Source organism: Nerophis lumbriciformis, linkage group LG26 (genome assembly GCF_033978685.3).
Source record: "Nerophis lumbriciformis linkage group LG26, RoL_Nlum_v2.1, whole genome shotgun sequence".
NCBI lineage: Eukaryota > Metazoa > Chordata > Actinopteri > Syngnathiformes > Syngnathidae > Nerophis > Nerophis lumbriciformis.
The window spans coordinates 28434126-28455000 of NC_084573.2; the positions used below are offsets into that span (position 1 = coordinate 28434126).

Below are 20875 nucleotides of genomic sequence, written 5' to 3' on the forward strand. Positions count from 1 at the left end.
AGATTTACATACCTTAATTTTTTCCCCCAAATTGTCCTCTGCGTGGGTTTGATGAAAACTATTGAACACAAACATTGTGGCAATTAGCAAAAAAAAAAAAAAAAGTCCATAAATTAGCTGCACCGTTTTTTTAAGCCACAGTGTGCAAAGTGTAGGGAAAAGTAGTGGATTATAGTCCGGAATTTACAGCATATTTATTTAAAATTGTTTATACAGACACATGTTTTGGGCTACAATCAATGAAGGACACTTATGTATGTCTAGCTTGTGTGCTACTGTGTGCTTAGCTGTTGTGTAGCTGCTAGCTCCTAGTAGCACATAGCCCAGCATGTTTACCCTTTAGAAATGAGTTGATCAAAATAGAAGAAAATAACAACCTTGTGTGCTACCTAACTTATAACTAGCTTGTGTGCTATTGTGTGCTTAGCTGTTGTGTACCTGCTAGTAGCCCATAGCCTAGCATGTTTACCTTTTGTAAATGACTTGATCAAAATAGAAGAAAATACCAACCTTGAGTGCTAGATAATTTATGGCTAGCTTGTGTGCTATTGTGTGCTTAGCTGTTGTGTACCTGCTTGTAGCTTATAGCCTAGCATGTTTACTTTTTGTAAATGACTTGATCAAAATAGAAGAAAATACCAACCTTGGGTGCTAGCTAATTTATGGCTAGCTTGTGTGCTATTGTGTGCTTAGCTGTTGTGTAGCTGCTAGCTTTTATAGCCTAGCATGTTTACCTTTTGTAAATGACTTGACCAAAATAGAAGAAAATACCAACCTTGAGTGCAAGATAATTTATGGCTAGCTTGTGTGCTATTGTGTGCTTAGCTGTTGTATAGCTGCTGGTAGCCTATAGCCTAGCATGTTTACCTTTCATAAACATGCCAGGCTAATAAAAATGTTTGGTAAATTTTACAATATAACAAACTATATTTACTAAACCGTCCCATGTGTGATGTCTGCAGGAGTGTCTTCATGCATATTTGTATGTGCTATCGTAATGTAATCAAGCAAACATCGTTAGCATTAGCTAATATGCTAACACGTGTTTGTGTTAGCATTATTAACTTACAAAGGCATTTATTTTGTATTGTTTCAGTTTGACAAATTCCTCAGTAAATTCACCAAAACGTCACCGTGGAGTTATTGAGTCTGTTTAGCTGATTGGAGAGCTAGCTTCCGCAGCTCGCGGGTCCATGACCATGACTTCTGTTTTGTTTGATCAGCCGTTTTACTGCCGTGTCACAGACACTGTTTATAAACAATTAAGGTTTTTATGTTTTTATTTATTCTATTTTATTTATTTATTTTTTATCGTGTTCTGTTTGTGTTGTGTTTGCTCGGTACTCGTATTATCTTTTATCCTGCCCATTGTACAGCACTTTGGCTACCCCTGTGGTAAATTTTAAATGTGCTTTATAAATAAAAATAAAGTTAAAGTAAAAGGTACGTAAATAAATAAACAAATCTTTATGAGTAAATAACTCATTTCACAACATATGTATCTGCGGATTATAGTCCGGTGCAGCTAACATATGGAAGAATTTTTTTTTTCTTCTAAAATTACGCGGGTGGGGCGCTTTATCAGCCAGAAAATCAGATATTTACATACCTTAATTGTTTCCAATCGGAAGAATGCCGTTTAATAATACTAACACACACTTGTAAACATGTTATCATATTAGCTAATCACAACGACGCTAGCTTGATTACATCACTATAGCATGTACAAATATGCATGAAAACACTCCTACAGACATCACACATGGGACGGTTTAGTAAACATGAATAGTTTTAGTTACATTGTACAACTTACAAACATTTCTTGGAGTGATGAATGAAGAATCTTTTAGAGCAGAAACGGTATGGACGGTTATTCGTCCGGCACAAAACAGGAAGTACTTTGTCAGCAAACTCGTCCAAAAAGATGACGCCATAACACAAACAATAACACAACTTTTCAGTGAATACAAAACATTATAGATAGACAGTACTTTATTGTAGCTGTTAGCGAAGAAAATTCCATGGATTCGCCGCAAAACCGTAGCGGCTTATAGTCCGGAAATTACGGTACATTATCTGAATTAACTAAAGTATCAAAATAATCGTTAATTTAATTTAAAAAAAACGATATTAGAGCATAAAGATCTAGTATTGGCGGTATCTATGTGCACATCACTAAATGATAGGGGTGTAACGGTACGTGTATTTGTATTGAACCGTTTCGGTACGGGGGTTTCGGTTCGGTTCGGTGGTGTACCGAACGAGTTTCCACACGAAGTAGCATTAATAGTATTAGCATTAGTAGCATTAATAGTATTAGCATTAGTAGTCATTAAGTAGCCGCCTCCGCTTCCTTCTGCCTCTGTTTCTGTCAGGACTCTACACAGCACCCAGCATTGTCCCACCTACACAACCATCTGATTGGTTACCAACAGAGCGGTAACAGCCAATCAGCAGTGCGTATTCAGAACGCATGTAGTCAGTGCTTAGCGTTTAGCAGGTAAGCATCAGGCAGCGGACTCTCCCCAAATTATAATAAACACCTCCCAGTCAACTACTAGTAACCTCACTATTAGCCCGTTGACCTTCTAGCTCGCGCGCAGTCCTGGCTTGAGGTGAAGGCTAATTCGCTTTTAGCGTAACGTTAGCTCATTTTGCGGTGTGTGTGTTACGGACAGCAAAGCCCTGTCTGTCTGTTATTTCACTTTACCTTTTTCTTTGTTGAAGCAGCAAAAAAGGACATTATGTTAAATGAAGAGTTCCTGTCTCTGATAGTTGATATAATAATGTAACTGCATCATTAAGCCTACATGAACTCCATGGTGTTCAGAGATGAATAGTCTCTCCTGTCGCTATTGTACTATTTTTCCAGCTATAGTTACATTAATCATTAGTAATGCAGCAGCCTAGTTTTGAATGGCAGGGTCCCTGCTATCACATGTTGATAAAAATATAACATTTACATAATAAATCAACTACAGGCTTCCCAAATGCTGTAATAAATTAAGCATGATGAGTTGACTTGAAACTGTTTAATGTTGCACTTTTTATATGTAGAAGAAAAGTTTTGTCATTTTATTTAATCTGAGCAACAACTTGAGGCAGTTTAATGTTGATTAACGTGGGCAGAATTATTATAGTGTTCCCAATGTTAAACGGATAAAGCCATTGTTTACAAATTTGGTAAATAAATAACCAAAACATTTATATTTTGTTGTTTTCTTACTGTACCGAAAATGAACTGAACCGTGACCTCTAAACCGAGGTACGTACCGAACCGAAATTTTTGTGTACCGTTACACCCCTACTAAATGAAATATCTTAATTACATTTCTGCTAACAAGATTCCATTAGGTAACAACATACTGATGCCAAATATTACTGGATTAATTTCCCATCTGGAAGAGCAAAATGGAAGCATCGTTTCACATTACTTTAGTATTGGAAGGTTTTATAGCAGGAAAGCCATTGCGGTTCTCCAAACTTTGAAACATTCCGCGTGATTGAAAGGTGTCAGGAGCAGGAAGCGGGAGAGTTTTAGAAGAGGGGAGATATCCTGCAGGAAGTTAAAGTCGGAGAAGCACATCTAAAATGCTGGGGAGGAAGGAGGCGGCTGGGGAGCGGCAAAGATGGATGAAGTGGAATGTCGGGGATGTTCTTGGGAGATAAAAAAAAAAGGGAGGAGGATAGAGTGCAGCCACACGTGCACTTCTGCAGGTGGAAGAGGTGGGCGGCGAGAACCAATCCAATCAGCCGTAATGGAGTCAAAGGTCACTGTTCACTCCTACTAAAGCGCTGTGGCCAAAATGCCAGAGGAAACACTGAGATAACACCAAGCACCACTTCTGTGCTCACGTTTCGGCTGATGCACAGCACCAAACTGGGAAAACAGAGCACTGCAGTGATTCACTTCCAAAACGCCATTTTTTAATACATCGCTTCATGAATTCTGAGAAACAATGCGCAATTGATTGAATTTTTCTTTAAAAAGGATACATTTTTGGATTAAAACATTAAAGGGGAACATTATCACCAGACCTATGTAAGCGTCAATATATACCTTGATGTTGCAGAAAAAAGACCATATATTTTTTTAACCGATTTCCGAACTCTAAATGGGTGAATTTTGGCGAATTAAACGCCTTTCTATTATTCGCTCTCGGGAGGCAATCCGCCATTTTCTCAAACACATTACAAACACCGAAACAAATCAGCTCTGTTATTTTCCGTTTTTTCGACTGATTTCCGTACCTTGGAGACATCATGCCTCGTCGGTGTGTTGTCGGAGGGTGTAACAACACGAACAGGGACGGATTCAAGTTGCACCAGTGGCCCAAAGATGCGAAAGTGGCAAGAAATTGGACGAAATTTGTTCAAAATATGAGGGTGTGGGGAAAGCCGACGAAAATGGTCAGTCGTTTGTTCCGCACACTTTACCGACGAAAGCTATGCTACGACAGAGATGGCAAGAATGTGTGGATATCCTGCGACACTCAAAGCAGATGCATTTCCAACGATAAAGTCAAAGAAATCTGCCGCCAGACCCCCATTGAATCTCAGTGTGTGAGCTATTCAGGGACAAAGGACCTCGGTAACACGGCAAGCAATGGCAGCAGTTTGTTCCCGCAGACGAGCGAGCTAAACCCCCTGGATGTCTTGGCTCACACCGCTTCTACCGTCCCTTATGCCACCGAAGATGATCAAGAGAAGAATATCGACCCTAGCTTCCCTAGCCTGCTGACATCAACTCCAAAACTGGACAGATCAGCTTTCAGGAAAAGAGAGCGGATGAGGGTATGTCTACAGAATATATTAATTGATGAAAACTTTATTCATTACTCGCGGTTTTACGTAAATTATTATATATAAACTGTGTTTACCAGTAATTTAGCTTAAAAACATTACAACACTTAAAAACAAACACATACCGATCGTTGGTTAGAAGGCGATCGCCGAATTCGTCCTCGCTTTCTCCCGTGTCGCTGGCTGTTGTGTCGTTTTCGTCGGTTTCGCTTGCATACGGTTCAAACCGATATGGCTCAATAGCTTCAGTTTCTTCTTCAATTTCGCTTAAGCCGCTGAAATCCGAGTCTGAATCCGAGCTAATGTCGCAACCTTGCTGTTCTATCCGCCATGTTTGTTTGTATTGGCATCACTATGTGACGTCACAGGAAAATGGACGGGTGTATATAACGATGGTTAAAATCAGGCACTTTGAAGCTTTTTTTTAGGGATATTGCGTAATGGGTAAAATTTTGAAAAAAAACTTCGAAAAATAAAATAAGCCACTGGGAACTGATTTTTAATGGTTTTAACCATTCTGAAATTGTGATAATGTTCCCCTTTAAGCAACTATTATTAGGGCCCGGGAGGGTGATGCAAAACACCGTAACGGATTGGGAGTTACTCCTTTTGCAATGCAGTTTGCTGAAAATGATGGAAAGTGACTAGGGATGTAACAGCGTCAAAATCTCACGGTACCACATGTCACGACGGGGGTGGGGCGTGGGGGGATAGCAGCTTGCTGCGAGGTTTGTTCTCCCAGGATGCAAACGGAAGGCGTGCAGTTAAAAACATGATTTAATTCTCAAAACTCAAAAAGGTACAAAAACGGAAAACAAGGCGAAAGCACAACGCGCTGATCGCACTTGGAGTTAAAGTAAGTACTTAGCATAGACTATGGACATAGAGAACTTATGAAACTGTGGCATGAAATAAACACGACTTACGTAGTCCAGGCATGAGACAAACAACGACGCCAGGACGACTGACTGGCAAAGGCAGGCTTAAATAATGTCTCTAGATTGGGAACAGGTGCGCGTCCCGAACACCAGAGGCAGGTGAAAATTACAAGTCGCCATGGTAACTAAAACAAACAAGGGTGCACAAAAACAGGAACCATGGAGTCTGAAACTAACAGAACATAACACAAACATGATCCGGACCACGGATCATGACACCAAAATTGTCACGGTATTAAGACCATGGTATGATATTAGTATTCAAAAAACAAAAAAATATTTAAAAAATGCAATAGTGTACTGTAATTGAACACAAACATAATGCTAAAATGTCCTGATCATATTTATTACTACAAACTAGTGTTGTCCCGATACCAATATTTTAGTACCATTACCGGTACCAAAATTATTTTGATACTTTACGGTACTTTTCGATACTTTTCTAAATAAAAGGGACCACAAAAAGTTGCATTATTGGCTTTATTTTAACAAAAAATCTTAGAGTATATTAAACATATGTTTCCTTTTGAAAGTTTGTCCTTAAATAAAATAGTGAACATACAAGACAAATTGTCTTTTATTAGTAAATAAACAAACAAAGACTCCTAATTTAGCTGCTGACATATGCAGTAACATATTGTGTCATTTATCATTCTATTATTTTGTCAACATTATTAAGGACAAGTGGTAGAAAATGAATTATTAATCTACTTCTTCATTTACTGTTAATATCTGCTTACTTTCTCTTTTAACGTGTTCTATCTACACTTATGTTAAAATGTAATAATCACTTATTCTTCTGTTGTTTGATACTTTACATTAGTTTTGGATGATACCACACATTTGGGTATCAATCCGATACCAAGTCGTCATATTCAAAGTCCTCATGTGTCCAGGGACATATTTCCTAAATTTATAAACATAATATACATTAAAAAAAAACGAAAGATGTTGTGATGCCAAAAAATATTGACGTAATCATAGTAGTATCGACTAGATTTACTCCTGTACTTGGTATCATTACAGTGGATGTCAGGTGTAGATCCACCCATCGCGTTTGTTTACATTTTGACGCCGGTGAGTTACGGTGTGTAGTGAAGCATGTTTAGCTATTCCTCGTCCTGCAGGGATGATACTTGTAAGAAACTCACTTTATTTGTCGCCATGGAGACCAAGATTAGTGATTTAGAAGTAGCTAAATCACTGCCGATTGTGGATGGACTTTAGCCGCTAGCTAGCTAGCCATGTCTTAAAGCACCTCTTCCGGAGGGCGTTTCAGTGTTATAACTTCACCTTTATCTTTAGTTTTTAAGCCAAAATGCGTCCATTCTTCATTTTCTGTCTACACACTGTGTCTGCAAGTACTCCGTGATTGTGCGCTGCCGAACATGCTCCTCTGCTCGTAAACCAGCAATGTCATTGTCAGAATAATTGTATCTAAGTTAACACAAAACTTTGTGTTCCCATGAGTTCCCGGCGAGAGGACAAAAGCTGTCTTTGATCCTACCAATCAAAAGGCTTGTAAAACACCACTGTGTAGGATGGGAAGCAACATGAAGGCGACCTTTTCTTCAATCTTTTTTTAGACCTTTTCTTTGAACTATTTTACGACCTTTTCTTTGAACTGTTTTAATCAAAGGCAATGGCTGTTTACGACCCCCGTCCCTTAGAAACAGCTGTTGCCATGTAATCAGGGAAAGTCCAAATAAAAGAGGAGGCGTACAATCTTTCGTCAGAGCGTGGTGAGACTGTGCAAAGAGTACAGTCCAGACGTCTCTCCTCAATTGAGCCAAATTTAATTCTGTCTCTGTTTAATCCCTTGCTTCTTGTCTTGTTTAATAGATGTCATCAGTGTTTGAACCTGACATTCATGACGTGACGACGACGGGGGAGCGGTGGATGGGGGACCGATGCTTTTTGTCAAAGCTTGGTAAAAGGATAGGACTCAGATGCAGAGTAGGGAACTTAGACAGGCTTTTATTTTGACAGCTTCCTTTTCACCTCCAAAGTCAAGGATTACAATATCTATTTTATCCAAAAACTAACCGGCAAAAAAGGTTCCAAAAAATAGGAACAACCAAAATTCGCTCCGAACGGAGAAAAACACAAAAGCAAAGACGAACTATAATTAATATATGCTATAAAATGTATAAACAAAAATCGCTCCAACAGGAGGAAGAAACAACAACTATGAAAAATTCTATACTATCTAATCTAATAAAGTATTAACAAAAATTGTCACTCAAAAATGTGAGGAAAGAATGAAAAATAACTGAAACTTACCACTTCGGCTGAATAAACTAAATAACAAAAAATCACTCTGCTGAGGAAGAAGAAAGGAAAACTCAAAATAGCAACGAAGGGATTCAGAATCAAAGAACATAAGCACAAGACGAGGCAAGGCAAGACAAGGCATGGACATGGGCATGGATGCTAGAGAGCACGAATAAACGAAACAATCTGGCACAGAACAAAGGAAGGAGTGGGCTTATAAGACACATGAGGGTAATAGGGAACAGGTGGAAACAATTAGGGACTCGGGATGACGTCAGACTGATGACACAAAAGGAAGGGCAAGTGACCTGAAACGAGAGGAGAGTTACTTTTCAAACTAAAACATGCACATCACAAGACAGAAAAAACCAAGACAAGACATCCCTCACCGCGGTGTGACACTTTTCAGAGGCGGTATAGTACCGATTATGATTCATTAGTATCGCAGTACTATACTAATACTGGTATACCGTACAACCCTTCTACAAAAAAGTATTTTTAAGTGCAAAGAATTATGCAAGAACATGCTCTGTGTTTTTCAATGTTCACTTTCTGTGAAGCAGTGTCCTCTCCAGTTCACACTGATATTTGAACTTTTAATCATGTCAAATACCCCACAAATTGACGTTTCAAATTTGGCTTCCACTTTTCCAAGTGATGGTCACTTATCAAGTGGTGTCGGTGTGCAGTCGGTCTGTTTTGGCTTAGAACGCTCGAGACGAACGTTTCGGCGCTTTATCGCCACAGAAGTTAGATCTTCGCCGGGATTTGTTTGTCTCATAACTCAAACAGTTACCGGACAGTTTTCCGGACTGTAGAGCACACAGGTATATAGGCCACACCCACTAAATTTAGAATATTTGTTTTCATATATTAGCCGTACTGGACTATAAGCCGCAGATATATACGTTGTGAAATTAGTTATTTACACAGAAATATTTTGTAAATGTTTACTTACATAATTGTTTCCAAACGGTGTCTGTAACACGGCAGTAAAACGGCTGATGAAACAAAACAGAAGTCATCGTCATGGACCCACTAGCTGCGGAAACTAGCTCTCCTATCAGACTCATTAACTCAACAATGACATTTTGGTTAATTTACAAAACTGAAACAACACAAAAAGAATACCATTGTAAGTTAATACTAACACAGACACTCGTAAACGTGTTAGCACATTAGCTAATACTAACAACGCTAGCTTCAGAACAATACGATAGCATGTACAAATATGCATGAAAACACCCCTACAGACATCACACACGGTATGTATGAATTGTTTTAGTTAAATTGCAAAACTTACAAATGTTGCTTCGAGCGATGAATGAAGAAACCGTGTGGGTAGAAACGCTATGGACGGCTAGACGACAGAACGTCACTCTATTTCCTGTTTGAGAGCACTAAATGCAGTGAGCAAACTGGTCCAGAAGATGGTGCCATTGCACAAACAATAAAACACTTTCTTGGTGTGTTTGCTTGTTTTTTTTGTTTTGTTTTTGTCACGGCGCAGGCTCGAACACGCTTTTCCCAGGCAACTGGGTCTGCCAGCACCTCCGCTGGCAGCGCGCCGAGACACGCCCACATGGCGGTAAGGCTGTGGGCGATCAGCAATCTGCACACCTGGGACTGATGTGGGCGAGCGGTATAAGGACCTGTGGACCCCAGGATCCTCGCGGGAGCTTAATCCTCTATGGTGTACTGTAAGCCGATTCCAGCTTTATGCTCTCTCTCCCTTTCTGCGTTTCCCCTCCATGTCTGATGTCCGTGTTGTCCTCCCGCAGTTCGTTCCCGAGTTTTCCTGTTGTGATCCCCTGTTGTTCCCCTCTAGATTCTGGACTGCCTCCCCTGGATCTTGACCTCTGGCATGACTACGGACTGCCTTCCTGCTTTGTCCCTCCTCTCGCTCAACACAACACTTGGCAACACACACTACAGCTAACCACACACATAGCCTCACACACACACTCTTGAATTGTGTCACACACAACACTCTATAGTTATTTGTCAGTATTGTGTGATTTATATATATATATATATATATTGCCTATATATATAATAAATCTTAGAGCTTTACTTCCCCCTTGTGTCTGTGCCGTCAACTCCCTCCAGCAACCATAACAGTTTTTTTTTTATTATTTTAATTCTATTTTATTATTTGGCTGCTGTAGTTAATTTTATTGGATTAACATTCTGTGATTATTTTTATTATTATTTGTTTTATTTAGTTTTTTTTCATAATTCAATAATAATAATTTGATTAAACAAACATTTTATGATTTTTGTAGACAACATTTTTAAAACATATATTACTAAAAATGTTTTTTAGGTCAACACTGTCTTTTGGAAATATGTTATTATAATTTATATACCAAATATATTACGAGAATTATGTTGAATCGAGAATCGGCTGTGGGCCCAAAGATTCCCAACTCTAGTGACTAAGATGGCGGCAGCTGGAATCGTACCAGGAGACCTCAAGTTCTTGGAGGACTAGTGTTGTCCCGATACCAATATTTTGGTACCGGTACTGGTACTAAAATGTATTTTGATACTTTTCGGTACTTTTCTAAATAAAGGGGACCACAAAAAATTGCATTATTGGCTTTATGATAACACAAAATCTTACGGTACATTAAACCGGTACTTTTTAGAGGCGGTATAGTACCGAATATGATTAATTAGTATCGCGGTACTATACTAATACCGGTATAATGTACAACCCTATGGAGGACATGCTAGAGCCTCAAAAAGTGCCCAATAAGACCGGAAAATGTCCTTAGATTTGTTGCCAGTCGCTTTTTTTTTTTTTAATTAATACAATCCATGGGAGATTAAATATAATCGCTAACCAATTAGCAACAAAGTTGCTAAAATGGCAGCACTGATGCTACGTCTTCTTATCCTCTGGCAGAGCAGGTGAGTCACGTCATCTACATGATACATTATAGTCCCATTATAATGTATAATACACTCTTAACGGAGTCAATGCTCTCTTCTAAAACGTGTCTCAGTTCTGAGACGGTCAATTTTAGCAGTTTTCCTTTTGAAAACAAATGATCGTTACTTAGTAACGAACCCAAAATGATGGGCCAGCGATTGGTTTAATTAAGCTAAGTAAGATCAGAGCATATCTCAGAGTGAACCCTCACGGCTGAGCAACCGGAGACAATTCATTAATGCGGATTCCAGGCGAGGCTTTCCTTCATGATCTCTGACTTTTCCAATCTTTTTAATAAACCTGCACCACTCAGGGCCACACGTGGAACCAGGGCTAAAAAACTGTATCACGATAGAGGAGTCCTACACAGTATCGGTCCATATCGATAGTTATTGATATATTTCATGAACAATCGAAAATAAGGAGCAGAAGTAAAATATATTCAATGTAAACATTTTCATTTCAAGTGGAACCTTCCTCTGATTATAATCCCCTCAAGTATCAAGACAGACATGAAAGGACATGTAAACAAAATTGTAAAATCACATTCAACACCTAAAGGGGAAATGCACTTTTTTGGGGGGGGGGGGAATTTTGGCTACCGTTCACAATCATTATGAGAAACAAGAAGACAAACATTTTGTTTTGTTTTGCATTCTAACATGTAAAAATGGTCTTGTTCTAGGTAGCTAGCAATGCAGCTAATGGGAGCAATCAATTCTACCTCGAAATCATTTTAAAAATGCATTCAAAAACAGCCAAGTTGTAATAAGACTCATGACGTGCTGCATGTATCATGATCGATATCAAAGTGTGACTCACTCGATGGATTGTTGTCTGTTTGGTCCAGCTGGGCGAGGGTGCTTCCCCCCCTCCCCCCAGTTTATTTGGGTAAGCACTCCATTTATGTCAAAATAGCTTGGCTCCAAGTTCCAAATTTTGCAGCTTCGAATCACTTTCACCTCACTCTCTCCGCTTCCGTCTGCTCCAACGTCTCACTCTTCCTTTGTGCTGGAAGTACTAGTTATTCTTCTGTATATTTAGCTTAAAAAAAGATAAGGTTATGAATCCTCATTTGTCCGAAAATAGTCGTCTTTGTTGTCTGTTACCAAGTTTGCCATGATTAGAACACACACTCGCGTTTGTTTCCGGAAGTAGGAACACATATTTGTTGCCAGAAGTCGGACATGCGCTGGTATGGAAACGGAAATCAATGCGCAGGAGTAATCAATCAATGATTAAAATGATCAAAATACAGTAAATATTGAAGATATTACATATTTTTATGAAGGTGTCTGTTAATACATTATATATATACTTGTTATGAAGGTGTCTGTTACTACACTATATACATACATATATATATATATATATATATATATATATATATATATATATATATATATATATATATATATATATATATATATATACTGTATATATATATATATACATACACACTATATATACTGTGTATGTTGTACATATTACATATTGTTATGAAGGTGTCTGTTACTACATTATATATATACTTGCAATGTGTATATTGTACATATTACATGTTGTTATGAAGGTCTGTTACTATATTATATATGTATACATACATATATATACATATATATAAACATACATATATATATATATATACATATATATAAACATACATATATATATATACACACGTATATATATATATATACACACACACACATATATATATATATATATACACATATATATATTTATATATACACACATATATATATATTTATATATACACACACACATATATATATATATATATATATATATATATATATATATATATATATATATATATACATATATGTATGTGTGGGGAAAAAAAATCACAAGACTATTTCATCTCTACAGGCCTGTTTCATGAGGGGGGTACCCTCAATCGTCAGGAGATTATTATTATATATACATATATATATATATATATATAGTGTGTGTATATTGTACATATTACATATTGTTATGAAGGTGTCCGTTCCTACATTATATATATACTTGCAGTGTGTATATTGTACATATTACATATTGTTATGAAGGTGTCTGTTCCTACATTATATATATTCACTTGCAGTGTGTATATAAAACATATTATATATTTTTATGAAGGTGTTTGTTACAACATTATATTCATACATACATATATGTATATTCATACATACATATATATATATATATATATATATATATATATATATATATATATATATATATATATATATATATATATATATACATATATATATATATATATATAATTGCAGTGTTTATATAAAACGTTGATGGAGGGATTTGAAGATGTTCTTGTCTCATAGCAATTGTGAACGATAGGCAAAACTGCAGTTCCCCTTTGACAATAATCTCTTAAAATAAGGAATATGTAAGAAATGCTTATTAAAATGTAAATAAATAGTGCGAAACGGGAAAATATAAACATGGAGAACTATTTTCTGTAGGTTTAGTGCTAGGAAGTTACAGCTGTGCTCTAAAGGGTGAGCATAGCTAAGGTGGTGTGGTATCACTGACTACAAATGCCTCGGTCTGACGACGATCCTGTTGGAAAAAAAACCCCTAAAAAGGCCATACTGTCTATGTGACTTTTCCTGGTTTGCCCACAATCTCTTCATTTGTACTTTCTCTTCTCACTCCATGCAAAGAATCAACCACCAGACAACAAGATGGCACAAGCAAACCTAATAGATGATACTGTTACCTGATTGGCTGCAGTGATCACTTTGTTTTATTGATATCATTATCTATCGCGTTGCTTGTGACATTGCCGACACGTGTGCTACTGGACCAGCTTTATGGAGTGATGGTTTTAGACGAGAGAAAAATGGACTAAATTGGAGGGTACCTGTTGGAATGTGGCGTCCATGTCTGCAGCAATATTATGCCGGGCCCAGTGGTCACACGGTGCTTTAACTCAGGGTGACTCACAGAGGAAATATTGTACCTACAATCATCCACCAGCCTCCCTTTTAATAACTGTCCTATTTACAGGAGTGATAAAAGACAGCCTCTGAATGGTAATAGTTATTAAATGTGACATTTAACTTCAATGCAGCCTTTAACATGAAAAGGCGGACGACACTTTGGACCGGTCGCCGGTCAATCACAGGGCCATTTGACGACAGGTGAACGTAAAAATGATAGTTAAAAAAAAAAAAAAGTACTTAAGCTTGCAAAGAAAATTGCTAGCCGAAAAAAGTAGTTTGTCTTTGTTACATACATACTTTATAGCATTTTCCTCGAGCGTTGTGGAAGGTTTTTGGACGTGTTTTAAAACCTCTTATGGCCCAAGCTGTTTGTTTACATGCTTTTTTTTTTTTATTTCTCTTTGCTATTTGGGCTTTTTGGACCCTAATTAGAATAAAAACTAAGAATCATCTTTTGATATGATGTACTTAATCCATAAGTAACAAACGTGTACTTCATGTTTAGTGACATGCTAATTCTTATTTTTACATTTTTTTCCCCAAATTCCATTGTATGTTATACTCTTCTGACACCACCAGATGGCAGTATAAGTGTCCATATTAGGGCCATAAGACCCCAATTCAGTAGTGTACACAATTTTGGAAATAAGAGCTAAAAGGTGCTGTCCACGCATGTGGCCAACTAAGCCTTTAGAGGTGTTAAAGGGCTTTATATTATTACTTGTTAGCCGCCTCATACTAGCTGTTTTTTTTACAATTTAGAACGCACAAAAAAGTGCAGTTTTTCTTTAAGTTGGAGGATGGGTGTGGAGGAAGGATTGTTGCCTGGAATGTCACCTAGCGTGAAAAAAAAACATGCATTTGACTTTTTAGCATTCTACAACAAAAGTGTAAAAATAAGTTATTATAGATATGTGTAGTGATTTCTGTTAATTATCGATTTTTTGTTGACCTTGCAAAATTTACTTAATTAATTTACTTTACTAAAATTAAATCAAATTCAATGAATTAATCTAGTAAATTAAATTAATAATACAATTAAATGAAATGTATAAAACAAAATAAAATTACATTAAAATAAGTTCCTTTTCCAGTTGTACAGCCGTAGAAATTTTTTTCGCTGCTATCCAGCTACTGCTACTTGAATTTCGTTTGTACCCATGAGAGACAAGGGTGCCAGCTACTGAGCTAAAAACCCGAGCTGTCAACTCGATAGCCAGCACTGCTCCTGAGGTTGTCAGGATGTGAGGTTTACCAGCGTACGCATGGCCCAGCCACACTGGTTGGCCTCCGTTCCGGTCATTCTTCTAAGGCTCGCTCGCATCCGGGTCACGGCACCACTTTTTTCCCACTGTTTCTGCTCCGCCAGGGTGTCACATCGGGGTCGCATGATTTTGCGGTAGTCGTTTCCCCGAGATGCAGATGGACGTCAGGAAGCAGCGTGTTCCGCCCGGGACTCGAACATTGGTCTTTCGACATGAGGCACGAGCGTGCTAGCTACCCAGCTAAAATCATGAGCTATCAACCCGATAGCCAGCACTAGTCTTGCCTTTGTCAGGGTGTGAGGTCTACCGACGTACACCCCTAAACATTAGTCTCATCCGGGTCACGGCACCACATTTTTACAAATTTTCTGTTCCGCCCGGGACTCAAACCTTGGTCTTTCGGCATGTGGGACGAGCATGCCAGCAACCAAGCAAAAAGCCACAGCTATCAACCCGATAGCCAGCACTAGTCTTGCCTTTGTCAGGGAGTGAGGTCTACCGACGTACACCCCTAAACATTCGTCTCATCCGGGTCACGGCACCACATTTTTCCACTTTTCCTGTTCCGCCCAGGACTCGAATCTCTGTCCTTTGGCATGAGACACGAGTGTGCTAGCTACCCAGCTAAAAGCCTAAGCTATCAACCCTATAGCCAGCACTAGTCTTGCCTTTGTCAGAGAGTGAGGTTTACCCACCAACACCCCTTAACACTACTCTCATCCGGGTCATGGCACCACATTTTTCCGAATTTCCTGTTCCGCCCGGGACTCGAACCTTGATCTTTCCAAATGTGGGACGAGCGTGCTAGCTACCAAGCAAAAAGCCAGAGCTATCAACCCGATAGCCAGCACTAGTCTTGCCTTTGTCAGGGAGTGAGGTCTATCGACGTACACCCCTAAACATTCGTCTCATCCGGGTCACGGCACCACATTTTTCCACTTTTCCTGTTCCGCCCAGGACTCGAACATTGGTCTTTCGACATGAGGCACGAGGGTGCTAGTTACCCAGCTAAAAGCCTGAGCTATCAACCCGATAGCCAGCACTAGTCTTGCCTTTGTCAGGGAGTGAGGTTTACCAACCAACACCCCTAAACATTACTCTAATCTGGGTCACGGCACCACATTTTCCCAAATTTCCTGTTCCACCCGGACTCAAACCTCTGTCTTTCGGCATGAGGCACGAGTGTGCTAGCTACCCAGCTAAAGGCCTGAGCAATCAACCCGATAGCCAGCGCTAGTCTTGCCTTTGTCAGGGAGTGAGGTTTACCCACCAACACCCCTAAACATTACTCTGATCCGGGTCACGGCACCATTTTTTCCCGAATTTCCTGTTCCGCCCGGGGCTCGAACCTTGGTCATTCGGCATGTGGGACGAGTGTGCTAGCTACCCAGCTAAAAGCCAGAGCTATCAACCCGATAGCCAACACTAGTGTTGCCTTTGTCAGGGAGTGAGGTTTACCCACCAACACCCCTCAATATTACTCTCATCCGGGTCATGGCACCACATTTTTCCGAATCTCCTGTTCCGCCCGGGACTCGAACCTTGATCTTTCCGCATGTGGGACGAGCGTGCTAGCTACCAAGCATAAAGCCAGAGCTATCAACCCGATAGCCAGCACTAGTCTTGCCTTTGTCAGGGAGTGAGGTCTATCGACGTACACCCATAAACATTCGTCTCATCTGGGTCACGGCACCACATTTTTCCACTTTTCCTGTTCCGCCCGGGTCTCGAATCTCTGTCCTTCGGCATGAGACACGAGTGTGCTAGCTACCCAGCTAAAAGCCTGAGCTATCAACCCGATAGCCAGCACTAGTCTTGCCTTTGTCAGAGAGTGAGGTTTACCCACCAACACCCCTCAACACTACTCTCATCCGGGTCATGGCACCACAGTTTTCCGAATTTCCTGTACCGCCCGGGACCCGAACCTTGATCTTTTCGCATGTGGGATGAGCGTGCTAGCTACCAAGCAAAAAGCCAGAGCTATCAACCCGATAGCCAGCACTAGTCTTGCCTTTGTCAGGGTGTGAGGTCTATCGACGTACACCCCTAAACATTCGTCTCATCCGGGTCACGGCACCACATTTTTCCACTTTTCCTGTTCCGTTCGGGACTCGAACATTGGTCTTTCGACATGAGGCACGAGGGTGCTAGTTACCCAGCTAAAAGCCTGAGCTATCAACCCGATAGCCAGCACTAGTCTTGCCTTTGTCAGGGAGTAAAGTTTACCAACCAACACCCCTAAACATTACTCTAATCTGGGTCACGGCACCACATTTCCCCAAATTTCCTGTTCCACCCGGGACTCAAACCTCTGTCTTTCGGCATGAGGCACGAGTGTGCTAGCTATCCAGCTAAAGGCCTGAGCTATCAACCCGATAGCCAGCACTAGTCTTGCCTTTGTCAGGGAGTGAGGTTTACCCACCAACACCCCTAAACATTACTCTGGTCCGGGTCACGGCACCATTTTTTCCCAAATTTCCTGTTCCGCCCGGGGCTCGAACCTTGGTCATTTGGCATGTGGGACGAGTGTGCTAGCTACCCAGCTAAAAGCCTGAGCTATCAACCCGATAGCCAGCACTAGTCTTGCCTTTGTCAGGGAGTGAGGTTTACCAACCAACACCCCTAAACATTACTCTAATCTGGGTCACGGCACCCCATTTTCCCAAATTTCCTGTTCCACCCGGGACTCAAACCTCTGTCTTTCGGCATGAGGCACGAGTGTGCTAGCTACCCAGCTAAAGGCCTGAGCTATCAACCCGATAGCCAGCACTAGTCTTGCCTTTGTCAGGGAGTGAGGTTTACCCACCAACACCCCTAAACATTACTCTGATCCGGGTCACGGCACCATTTCCCCCCGAATTTCCTGTTCTGCCCGGGGCTTGAACCTTGGTCATTCGGCATGTGGGACGAGTGTGCTAGCTACCCAGCTAAAAGCCAGAGTTATCAACCCGATAGCCAACACTAGTGTTGCCTTTGTCAGGGAGTGAGGTTTACCAACCAACACCCCTAAACATTAGTCTCAACCGGGTCACGGCACCACATTTTTCCAAATTTCCTGTCCCGCCCGGGACTCAAACTTTGGTCTTTCGACATGAGGCACGAGCATGATAGCTACCCAGCTAAAATCATGAGCTATCAACCCGATAGCCAACACTAGTCTTGCCTTTGTCAGGGAGTGAGGTTTACCAACCAACACACCTAAACATTAGTCTCATATGGGTCACGGCACCACATTTTTCCAAATTTCCTGTTCCGCCTGGGACTCGAACCTTGGTCTTTCGACATGAGGCACGAGTGTGCTAGCTACCCAGCTAAAAGCCTGAGCTATCAACCCTATAGCCAGCACTAGTCTTGCCTTTGTCAGAGAGTGAGGTTTACCCACCAACACCCCTCAACACTACTCTCATCCGGGTCGTGGCACCACATTTTTCCGAATTTCCTGTTCCGCCCGGGACTCGAACCTTGATCTTTCCACATGTGGGACGAGCGTGCTAGCTACGAAGCAAAAAGCCAGAGCTATCAACCCGATAGCCAGCACTAGTCTTGCCTTTGTCAGGGAGTGAGGTCTATCGACGTACACCCCTAAACATTCGTCTCATCCGGGTCACGGCACCACATTTTTCCACTTTTCCTGTTCCGCCCGGGACTTGAACATTGGTCTTTCGACATGAGGCACGAGGGTGCTAGTTACCCAGCTAAAAGCCTGAGCTATCAACCCGATAGCCAGCACTAGTCTTGCCTTTGTCAGGGAGTGAGGTCTATCGACGTACACCACTAAACACTCGTCTCATCCGGGTCACGGCACCACATTTTTCCACTTTTCCTGTTCCGCCCGGGACTCCAACCTCGGTCTTTCGGCATGAGGCACGAGTGTGCTAGCTACCCAGCTAAAAGCCTGAGCTATCAACCCGATAGCCAGCACTAGTCTTGCCTTTGTCAGAGAGTGAGGTTTACCCACCAACACCCCTCAACATTACTCTCATCCGGGTCACGGCACCACATTTTTACGGATTTCCTGTTCCGCCCCGGGACTCGAACCTTGATCTTTCTGCATGTGGGACGAGCGTGCTAGCTACCAAGCAAAAAGCCAGAGCTATCAACCCGATAGCCAGCACTAGTCTTGCCTTTGTCAGGGAGTGAGGTCTATCGACGTACACCCCTAAACATTCGTCTCATCCGGGTCACGGCACCACATTTTTCCACTTTTCCTGTTCCGCCCGGGACTCGAACCTTGGTCTTTCGGCATGTGGGACCAGCGTGCTAGCTACAAAGCAAAAAGCCAGACCTCTCAACCCGATAGCCAGCACTAGTCATGCCTTTGTCAGGGAGATAGGTCTACCGACGTACACCCCTAAACATTTGTCTCATCTGGGTCACGGCACCACATTTTTCCACTTTTGCTGTTTCGCCCGGGACTCGAACCTCGGTCTTTCGGCATGAGGCACGAGTGTGCTAGCTACCCAGCTAAAAGCCTGAGCTATCAACCCGATAGCCAGCACTAGTCTTGCCTTTGTCAGGGAGTGAGGTCTATCGACGTACACCCCTAAACATTCGTCTCATCCGGGTCACGGCACCACATTTTTCCACTTTTCCTGTTCCGCCCGGGACTCGAACCTTGGTCTTTCGGCATGTGGGACCAGCGTGCTAGCTACCAAGCAAAAAGCCAGACCTCTCAACCCGATAGCCAGCACTAGTCATGCCTTTGTCAGGGAGATAGGTCTACCAACGTACACCCCTAAACATTTGTCTCATCTGGGTCACAGCACCACATTTTTCCACTTTTGCTGTTTCGCCCGGGACTCGAACCTCGGTCTTTCGGCATGAGGCACGAGTGTGCTAGCTACCCAGCTAAAAGCCTGAGCTATCAACCCGATAGCCAGCACTAGTCTTGCCTTTGTCAGGGAGTGAGCATTACCCACCAACACCCCTAAACATTAGTCTGATCCGGGTCACGGCACCACATTTTTCTGAATTTCCTGTTCCGCCCGGGACTCGAACCTTGGTCTTTCGGCATGTGGGACGAGTGTGCTAGCTACCAAGCTAAAAGCCTAAGCTATCAACCGTGCACTATTCAACTGTACAATTTTCAATGCATATTCATGTGCTTTTAACTTTCCTACGAATGGCTTCCCAATCCCAAAGCACTTCTTGTGTGTCCATAGTCCAAAAGAACGGCGGCCCCTGATTGGTTACATGTACAATGCAACCAGGCATACTTTTAAAAGCATGCTTAATAATGACTGCAATCTCCCTGGAGCTAAACACACAGAGTAAAAATAGGCCCTGTCAATAGTCCCTGGCTATATTATCTGCTATCATTGTGAATAATGATCAGAGCGCGGCAGCACAGCAGGCAAAAAGGAAAAAAAACAAAAACATAGCGTTGAAATACGCCTTAAGCATCAGGCAGCGAGTCGCCTGTATTCATCCAATTTATGTCTCCAGGTCCAAAAGTCAGGCGTTATTAAGCAAATTAGATTTCAGGCCCTGGCATGATGTGCGCCACCGCTGATTATTTTGCGGACACCCCCTGACGGGCTGGTTAATGTCCAGACACACTGCTGTCTTTCTAATTTTTTTTTTTTTTCTACCATCTTTATCTGGCTTGTACCCATCCCTTAATCTCAAAGTACATGTCACGCATCAAACATGGCCGCTTTGGCGGTGTTAATTAAAAACACA

At 41.2% G+C, this 20875-nt stretch overlaps 1 long non-coding RNA gene across 1 annotated transcript in view; it reads right to left on the minus strand.

Moving 5' to 3' along the window:
• Positions 1 to 18: 18 nt before the first annotated feature.
• Positions 19 to 20875, minus strand: part of LOC133623727 (uncharacterized) — a 234335-nt gene continuing 213478 nt past the window's right edge. Inside the window, exon 5 of the long non-coding RNA XR_009817931.1 lies at positions 19 to 58. This is a non-coding gene — a long non-coding RNA (uncharacterized lncRNA). The remainder of the gene's footprint in view (positions 59 to 20875) is intronic.